The sequence below is a fragment of the Battus philenor genome, unplaced genomic scaffold (genome assembly GCF_028537555.1).
Source record: "Battus philenor isolate CCGP_79_NKW_IND1 unplaced genomic scaffold, ilBatPhil1.0.hap1 SCAF_7, whole genome shotgun sequence".
NCBI classification, from domain to species: Eukaryota; Metazoa; Arthropoda; class Insecta; order Lepidoptera; family Papilionidae; genus Battus; species Battus philenor.
Genome location: NW_027181737.1, coordinates 11,513,684 through 11,522,907, shown reverse-complemented (window position 1 = coordinate 11,522,907; position 9,224 = coordinate 11,513,684). Strand labels below are relative to the sequence as shown.

The window sequence follows — 9,224 nt, the reverse complement described above, 5'->3', positions numbered from 1 at the left end:
TTATAAACTGTTTTTTTAAACTAACTGTTTATTTTTAAAAACGAACTATTTATTTTAAAAAAAATTTTAATCTAATTAAGATTAAACTCTCCGTTTCCTTAATTACCTTTGTTAGTTAATAAAGAAATAACAATCGTTATCCGCCAGTTCCTTCTAAGTTCTAGTTTCCCATTTATTTCATTTTTTATTTCTTATGGATACATCGTAGAGTATTTCATGGCTATGTTTATAATAATGTTTTTTCCTTGCTACTACTTTTATAGTATTGGTAATATGACTACATAGATGGCTGCCAAATGCCTTTTTATCAAAAGTTGAAATACAATTAGACTCAAGTCTCAATGCGTTAAGTTTCGGTTGGTGTCAAAATTGCAAATTCTTTTGTAAAAAAAAGCGTGAAAAACTCGACTCATGTTCTCTCAACCGATTTGATTCCGTGCGACTTTTAATTAGTCAGCAAAGATTGAGGCGATGAAAACCGAACCGAAGAAGTTCGTTTGAAGACTATAACGGAAACTCTATACTCTGGAAAAAAAAATAACGGGATAAAAATAATCGGACGGGATTTACTTTGAAAGAAAAGTATAAAATCTTGAATATAGTGATGCATTATATAGTAAATGACAAAAAAAGAAAAAACTAGACATGAATGATATTGCATAATCCCATTTAGTGTATAATCATTTAAAATCTACAACTTTATAAGTAAGTAATTAAATGTATTTATTGAGATTAGATTGAGAATACATACACGGTCAATATGACGTGCAATTACTAAATATGTACGCTTCCACATTAACATGGATCGCATATCGATCCATTTCCGTATTTATATTGAAATATTTTAGAAATGTATCATATAGTTATGTATCAAGGACGCGCATTAATGCAAAAAAACTAACAGTAACAACACTTGATTATTACACTTGATATTATTTTTAATTTATGATGATTCCTCTGAGCACCTATGTAAAATTTGTAAACAGAAATAATATTAATTGTGTAAATTGGGATCAAATTTAAATAAATTTAATAAACGTAATAATTGGCCTCAAGCAATAAACCTTAAATGAAAATTATTAATTTTAAAAAAGGTATAATTGTATATATCGTGTAATTTTCTTTATCTGTCACTAATCATCGTGATCATCATTCCTCATATCAGCTGTAAAAGTCCATTGCTGAATATATGCGTCTCACATAGATTTTCAATAAGAAAGGTAGCAGCCTACATCTAGCATTTCCCGATGACATTAACAAGGTCATTTGTCAATCTTCTAGGGGAACGTCAAAAAGTGGCGTGTGTCACACAATGAGGCGTGTGCTCGTCCACAACTTACCAATACACTGATTTACTTTCGTACGTCATCGTATGTTTTGATTCTTGAATCGATCTCGTGGAGAAATCCCAAATATCGCCTTCTCCATAGCTCGCTTAGTTACTGTTAGCTTACTAATGGGGTCCGAAGTTGAGGTCCATGTGTCTATCACTAGAAACAAAAAATTAAACAATACAGTGATTCTAGTCACAAATGGCCGTAGCTGATGAAATAAAATATTCAGGAAGACAGTTGAGAGATCGCAAAAAGGGATCTGGTCGATGTTTTGTACTTTTAAAACACTGCTTATTTTATATTTCATGCATTTGTGATCACAAATTTTCAAATCATATCACTTGCATATAAAAAGAAGTTTATTAAAATTAATTTTCGGAATAGTCGCCCGGGCACGGTGACAGCTTAACGACCGCACGTTACGTTCGGCTCGTTTGACCCCAAGCGTTCGCTACTTGATAACGCGGGTTATCTTCGACACTCATCGGGTTCTTTCAAATTCGAAGCAATCACATCAATTGGTCGACAGTTTTCCAATTCCTGCGTTATAAACTGTCCAATTTCGTGTTAATTAACAGTCGAAACTCCATTTCGATTACCAATAAAGCTTAGTAAATTAGACCTTATACAGAGAAAAATAATATCTTAACGAAATATTCAATGAACTAGCCCGGCGCACTGTTATCAATCTGAAAGCATTAATAAACTGCACCGCTTAGACAGCGTTTACCACGTAATTTTTAACATTATTATAATGTACAGAATGATTGGTTATAAATGTAAAGAGTTAAATATATAGTTCACTTACCAGCAATTCATAGAACATTTTATTATCCGATCATTGGTTTCACAAATAACGTAGTAATATTGTGATGGAAAAGTGTTAGCAGGTTGTCGCATTTCAATAGAAAGAATTAATGAAAGTAAAATATTTAACAATGATAACTTTATACAGTATGATTGTAAATAAGTGTAAAAACTGTAAAAGCTTTTTGCTAACAAATGAACAATATATTGCCCCCTTTATAGCTTTTACTACTATTACTAATTACTCTGTTTATATGAGTCAGATGGGTAGTGGATAACCTTGTAAAAGTAAATAGATAATCACCCTGAATTTAGTAAATGATATCAATCCCGACTTATAAACCTTGTGTGTTCAATATAAGATTGTTCCAGATTAATTTGTTAAAAGTCGACCATCAGTTCAGCGACAAGGACTTGCGATTGTAGGTCGCAGATTCGATGCAATCATTAATAATTCACACTTTGTGCATTAATTATATAGGATTACCGATACTCATGAACAAGTTTCTAGATGTCGAGCGGCAGCCTCTTCTGCGTATCATGCCAAACTGCAATCGCTAATCCGCTTGTCAAGCGTAACGATTGATATCTTTGGGGAAAGCCGATGCCTTGCAGTGGGCGTCTATCTACTGAAACGATAACTATCAGCCATATTCTCCTACATATTGAAAATTTTGTCACTACTACTTTAATCGTTCCTTGGCTACAGGTTTTCAAAAAACATTTAAATTTTATAATGTTAAATATAATTTTTATTGGTGTTCACAACAGAGAATACATATAAAGTATGAGTTGTATGTTACATTATTAAAAAAATAAGGTAGTAATGTATTTTATATGTAGTTAGCACCATGCGTTGAGTTTGCGCTTATTAAGGTTGTCGGAAGACGGTGAATCCAAGCTGTTTTTACCGGTTCAATTAGAATGTTAATATTAGGGGGGAATGGGGAGGTGGCTTAACCCAACGATGATGAATGCCTGTGATTAGAATAAAAGTCCAATATTAAAACTAAATGAAAAATATTTTTGGTTGTTTTTAAGTTTTATCTACGCCTAATGCTTAATCATTAAACAAAAACATATTTAGACAAATCAGTGTAACCACATACGTCGTCGTCTTCAAACGCCTTTGTGATAAGTGAGACATTGTTTTTATACTGATACGGTTATTTACTTAAATATCACAGCCAAAATTAACTAGAATCAGTTATATTAATACAAAATGGTTGATAAAGAAACATTGTCATTTTATGTCAACGTACTTTAATTTCATCTCACTTTTACAGTCGGCGCTGAATATCTGTGGATTAAGGCAGATTCTGGAAGGAAGGAGCAGGTTATAATGGAAGGAGGACATTCACAAGAACACGAGGAGGATAAAACGCAGGTTATTAATAAATCCAATAAAGAAGAAGAAGATGCGAAAAAGATAAAAGGATCAAGGAAAGGTAAAGGAAACTTAAGAAAAGAATGCGAAGAGACTGTAACGCGACGGTCAGCGCGTCTCATTGGATTATTGCCATATGAGAAATTGAATGATAATTATAAAAAGTAACAATAAAACGTTTTTTATGTGTTTGTTATGTATTTATTATAATTTGGAAAAACGCGTAAAAAGGTAAGTAGTTGTGGAAATAACATATACAGACAACAGAGAATAACACAAAACAGAACTTATAAAAGAGCCGATATAACAATAAACGTGTGAAATACACGAAAAAAATAAATAAATAAAAATTAAAACAAAAATAGAGCAGTAAAATAGATTATGTATCTAAAAAAGTTTCTCACGTGCCAAATCAAATGCCGAGTAATATCAATATACTACATCTTTTGTAAAATAAAAGTATGTACGTACATCCATTTTTCACCCTGTCAATCACTTGATGATCGCCCGCTCTATTTTCCTTTATTAATCATCCAGTTATTGTCTGAAAGAAATCGCCATCATACTTTGTACTTCATACTTTGCTTATTACGTCAAATTTATATATATACATATATATATTTATATATATATACATATATATATATATATACATATATATATATATATATAACACAACATGGAGATATATAAGACCTTCATTATTTAAAAATTACTGCTAAAAGAAAATCAAACATAAAAATATATAATATAATGTAGAATCAAAGTTTTTAATGTCATAATTCGCAGTAAATATATAAAAATTTCAATCTGCGTTAGAGGTATGAATTTTTCTTTTTATTAAAAAATAATAATTTAAATACGACACACAAACAAAAATGATTCAATAATTTTATTTGTGTTTTCGTTTAAAAATATAAAGTAATTGAAGTTGAACTTTACAAACACATGATGTTTGATATTCGAGCTAAGACGTCGTTATCTCTCAGACGTAACTCGGCATGTTTCACAAGTTTCCAACTGCGTACTTCTCAAATCGAATGGAGAGAATGATAACAGCGAAACACAAATCGTTGTATTGGGTTTTATAATATGCTTTATAGGCATTTATTCGCAGATAATTATTAAAAGCAGATGAGTTTGTTACTGCAAAGACAATTAAACGAATTGTTTGTGAAATAAATTAAAATGAACTTTTTAAATAAGTGCCTGATAGTGTTGTTTGCTGTGACAGTGTCGTTTCTGAATGGTGTCGTTGAAACTGAGATAAACGGTCCCTTGTGTGACGAGAGCAAAGATAAGTCGATTCAAAACGAAATGTTTAGTCAGGAAGCTAGCGACGTGATGCGGACGACGGAACTCAGCGCTAAAAATCCGCGACAGGCGCTCACAGAAGACTTGATTACTATTTACGAATCCGAACTGCAGTTTCTTTCTTTTCTTCTCCCATCCGAAACTTTAGAAGAGAAGTATAAAAGCTCATCATCACCGCCGCACCCCGATGAATAACTTATTTACCTTCCTACTTACTTATAGGTCATTGTTCTTGTAAATAAATAAAGTTATGAATCTTTTTAATAGTATTAACCGCGTTTTTTGTTTTTTGCCCTTTTTATTTCTATTAATAAACTAAATAACATTTCCACTGCGCTAACGATAACCTTTCAACTCTAATAAAATGTATTTTGCGTCGAAATTAACTTCTGACAATTATATTAATAACTCTTTGGATTAGAACAAGCGTTTCTTAAAGAAAGTACAAAAGGAATATTTTATAATTCATTTTTAATTCCTTTTTTTATCGGGTTGTTGCAAATAAAAGAAATTAAAATATTCTACTAGTTATATATCTAGTCTAACCATAAATAATGTTACAAGCCAGTCCTTTTTTTTACCTAAAAAAATATTACTGTAATGTGCGTTAGTTTATACATTAATATAATAATTTTAAAAATATATTAAGCTTATTATTATTATGTTCTCCATTGGCTTTAATGCAATGATTTAAAGGTTAATATCAATTATCAATAAAGTCACGCACTCTCTTCATGGGAACATTATTCAATAATATATGTTACAGAATATACTTATGTTCAATAATAATAATTGTCAATATTATGAATTGTTTTGTGGGCTCCAAATTGTCATAGCGATGGCATACTCCTTAAAACTGATTACAAATCCGAAACGTTCGTCCTTTTCATACGTATTTGGGTGGATCGAGCATTAAGACCCGGTCATTTCTTACTAAAATGAACAAAATTGATTATGGTACACGGTGTTCTGAATAAGTTTAACCATTTTCCAAAGATTTGTATCTCGACACACTTGTGCCTATGTTTTTACACCTTTTTCACAAATTAAGGCTTAGTTATTAAGGAATAACCTTAATAACTAACAACACACCAAACCATCACAGAAGTTAAACCGAAACATTCTGTTATATGACAGTCTTTTTATTCGAAAATTTGTATTTTTTTAATATAGTGAAAATATCGAAATGTACGAATAGTGCACATATCTGATGTTTAGAGCGTGACGAAATTCAACTCTCTCTATTTATATTCGTAGGTAAATGTTGTATGTAAATAAAAACACTAACATTACTAACATATGGCTGAGAATTATATATTGAATTATTTCATAAAGTATTTAGTTCTCTTTAGGTTAATAAAAATCAGTAAAAATAATAATTCATGTAAAACATTTATAGTGTAATTTTTTCATAAAAAATTCTTCTTGTCAGCCGATAGACGCCCACTGCAACGTATAAATAATAAATAATATTAAAATAAATGTAAATATAAATTTTGGCAAACAACAATTTTGATAAAAAACAATTTAAATAACAAAGTGACTAGTGATAGTGAGATCACTACAGACCCCCCCCACCCCAAAGATCGTCACGATGAACGGTCTTGCGCTGCCCCCATCTGGTGATTTCTATTTCGCGACCTACACTATGTGGTCGGTCCACCTAGTGGGAGGGTCCACACAGTGCGCCCATCACCTCGTGGTCGCCACTGGAGAACCTTTCGACCCCCACGGCATTCAGCTGCACGAGTAATATACCCCGCCCACTACTACTTTAGACGAGTAATTCTTCGAGTTACGTCCATGACTTTAGATTCTTCTGCTGATCTCCTTATTCATGATTCAATCTCGCACAGAAACTCCGAACGTAGCCCCCCTCTCTGTTGCTATCTGAGTGACCTTGAGCTGTTTTATGAGGCCCAACGTAAAGGAGCAGGCCTCAGATCCGTATGTCTTCACACTGGCAATCTACATTGGTCAAAAACCTTCGTCTTCAGACACTGCAGTATTTTAGACGTTAAGATATCGATGGGCAGCTTTGATTACTTAATATTTGTTATGCGTTACCTTATTTATAATTAGTCATCAAAACCTAAGTAACATTGAATTTGTAAGTGAGAAAATAGACCAACTTTACTTATAAAATAAATGGTTCATTAATGAGAAATTGGTGATGGTTTCTAATATGTCAAATAAAACAATTTATTGTTCGGTTTGTTTATTTTAAACATGTTTTATTAATTATAAGATGCTTTATTGAACGCTACACGTGTTAATATTCTTGCAATTATGCTTAATAATGAAAATCAGTTTTAAACATGCTTAAACACCAAGTTAGGCGAAACACTTCGTTTGGTCAGAAATAGAAATATAGGCAAGTACGAGTGCCTATTCTTAAGGAGCTTTTACACATTAATTATTCATATTCTTTTTAAATAAGTCTCCGAAAACCCGTAACTCTATATCTTAAGTTGCAAAATAATTTTTACATTGTCTTTGTAAATACTTTCCCATTGCAAACGCTTCTACCACTTATTTATTCAATGGACATTTCAGGTCTAAAGTGAATATTTCTTAACACATATATTCATGTCAGTCAATTTGTGTATCAAAATGTTTAAATATTTAATTTTTTGTAGATAAACCTAAATGGATACATAAATAGCTGAAATAAATTCAAATTAAACAGACGTTAAACTCATAATGATGCATAACAGCTATAAAAAAACACTAAGTCTTGTCACACAAGATAATATAATAATAAAATCACAGGTAAGTACTTATCACTAATCATTTCAATTATTATAACTTATATAGTTCCTTCTCTAAGAGGGAATATGTGAATTCTATTCCATGTAAAAAGGACGACTAACTTAAGAGATATATAATTTTATTCCACAAAATATACGATAATAAGTAACGATATAAACATCGGCCACTAGTGGTCAAATCATTTACAACAGTGAGTCTTCTTTTCTTTTCAAAATAACGGAGTGCCTGTAAAATTAATTAAACATAACAAACTCGAATAATTTGTTCATAAATTAATAATCATATCATGTATATAGAAACTACCTTAGCAACTGTCCGTCTTCGATACTTTGAGTTATGTTTTAAATATATTTCAGAATCGCCATTGTTCTAGATAAAATTTATTACGTTAGGTAAACAAAAGGGTTGAAACAATTATAAAATCCATATATGTAATTAGCAAATATTATTAACAGACAAGAAATTTTCTTGTCAAATTATTTAAACCATTCATAATAATAACCGAGCCGAAAGTTAAAGCATAAATATTTTTTATAAAAAATACTATCTGTGGTTATTGAAAATCCATAAAAATAACACAATTACGTGTGAAAACTAAACTAGCAAAAAAAGACATTTAAAACCATTTAAAAATTGCCATGTTAACGCATCTTCACATTTCTTTACAGTTAACGCATACGAAAGTAAATCATCTGCCTCCTCCACTTGCTTACAAAAGTGCCGTTGATAGCGCTTTATATATAAGAATAACGCTATATATACTCTCTCTGGAGATTATAATATAATACATTCACTTATATAACTGTTTTATAGAACAGATTACAATTATCCGCGATTTTCCTTAAGGTAATCACAATCTTCTCTACGGATACATTTTTTGATTGATGTCAATCCAATATAAAATGTTATATGACGTGAAATCCTCCAAGTCAATCCATGTACAATACGCATTCCTTGAATAATTATCTTCAAAATTATCCCTTTAATATCATAATTAATTATGGTCAGAATACGACCTTTATATTATATACTTTTGTACTAAATGCTCTTTATATTCGCTACATATTATATGCAGAATAAAATAGAGCCTCATATTATCAATGAATAATGTTAGAAATCTTTTATTTCAATTTTAAAGACTGCTTCATATTATAACGTCTTTAAACATGCGATTCACCACATTTATATTAAGACCACAGAGTAGACAAAAATCCTCATTATTTGAAGCTAAATAGCGTATGCGATATAGCAAACGCGATATAACGCATAGCAACAGTTAATTCTAACAGGTACTCTCGCATCATGTCGACGAACATTTGGACAACAGACATTTGACCTAGAGACAAATGATATTTTTACAACATTTTATATACATGGTGATTGGTTATAGGTGTAAAGGCATTAAACAGTATAGCATATTAGCTGTCAATTAACACATGGTACAAAAATCGATAGGTTAAAAAATAATTAACAGCGTATAACTGATTTTTACATTTTAAATTAATTATTGTTTACTAGCTCTCCCTTGTAGGCTTTGTATTGCCAGAAGTCTTTGGCCTGTCGCATTCCTAAACGTGATAAATGAGCTACCCATTCAACCATTTAACCAA

General features: G+C 31.0%; 1 long non-coding RNA gene across 1 annotated transcript; it reads left to right on the top strand.

Moving 5' to 3' along the window:
- The first annotated feature begins 3,231 nt into the window (after positions 1–3,231).
- On the top strand, positions 3,232–3,724 carry LOC137931271 (uncharacterized). The gene is made up of 2 exons (XR_011108948.1): positions 3,232–3,279; positions 3,428–3,724. It is a non-coding gene; the product is annotated as an uncharacterized lncRNA (long non-coding RNA).
- Positions 3,725–9,224: the final 5,500 nt, after the last annotated feature.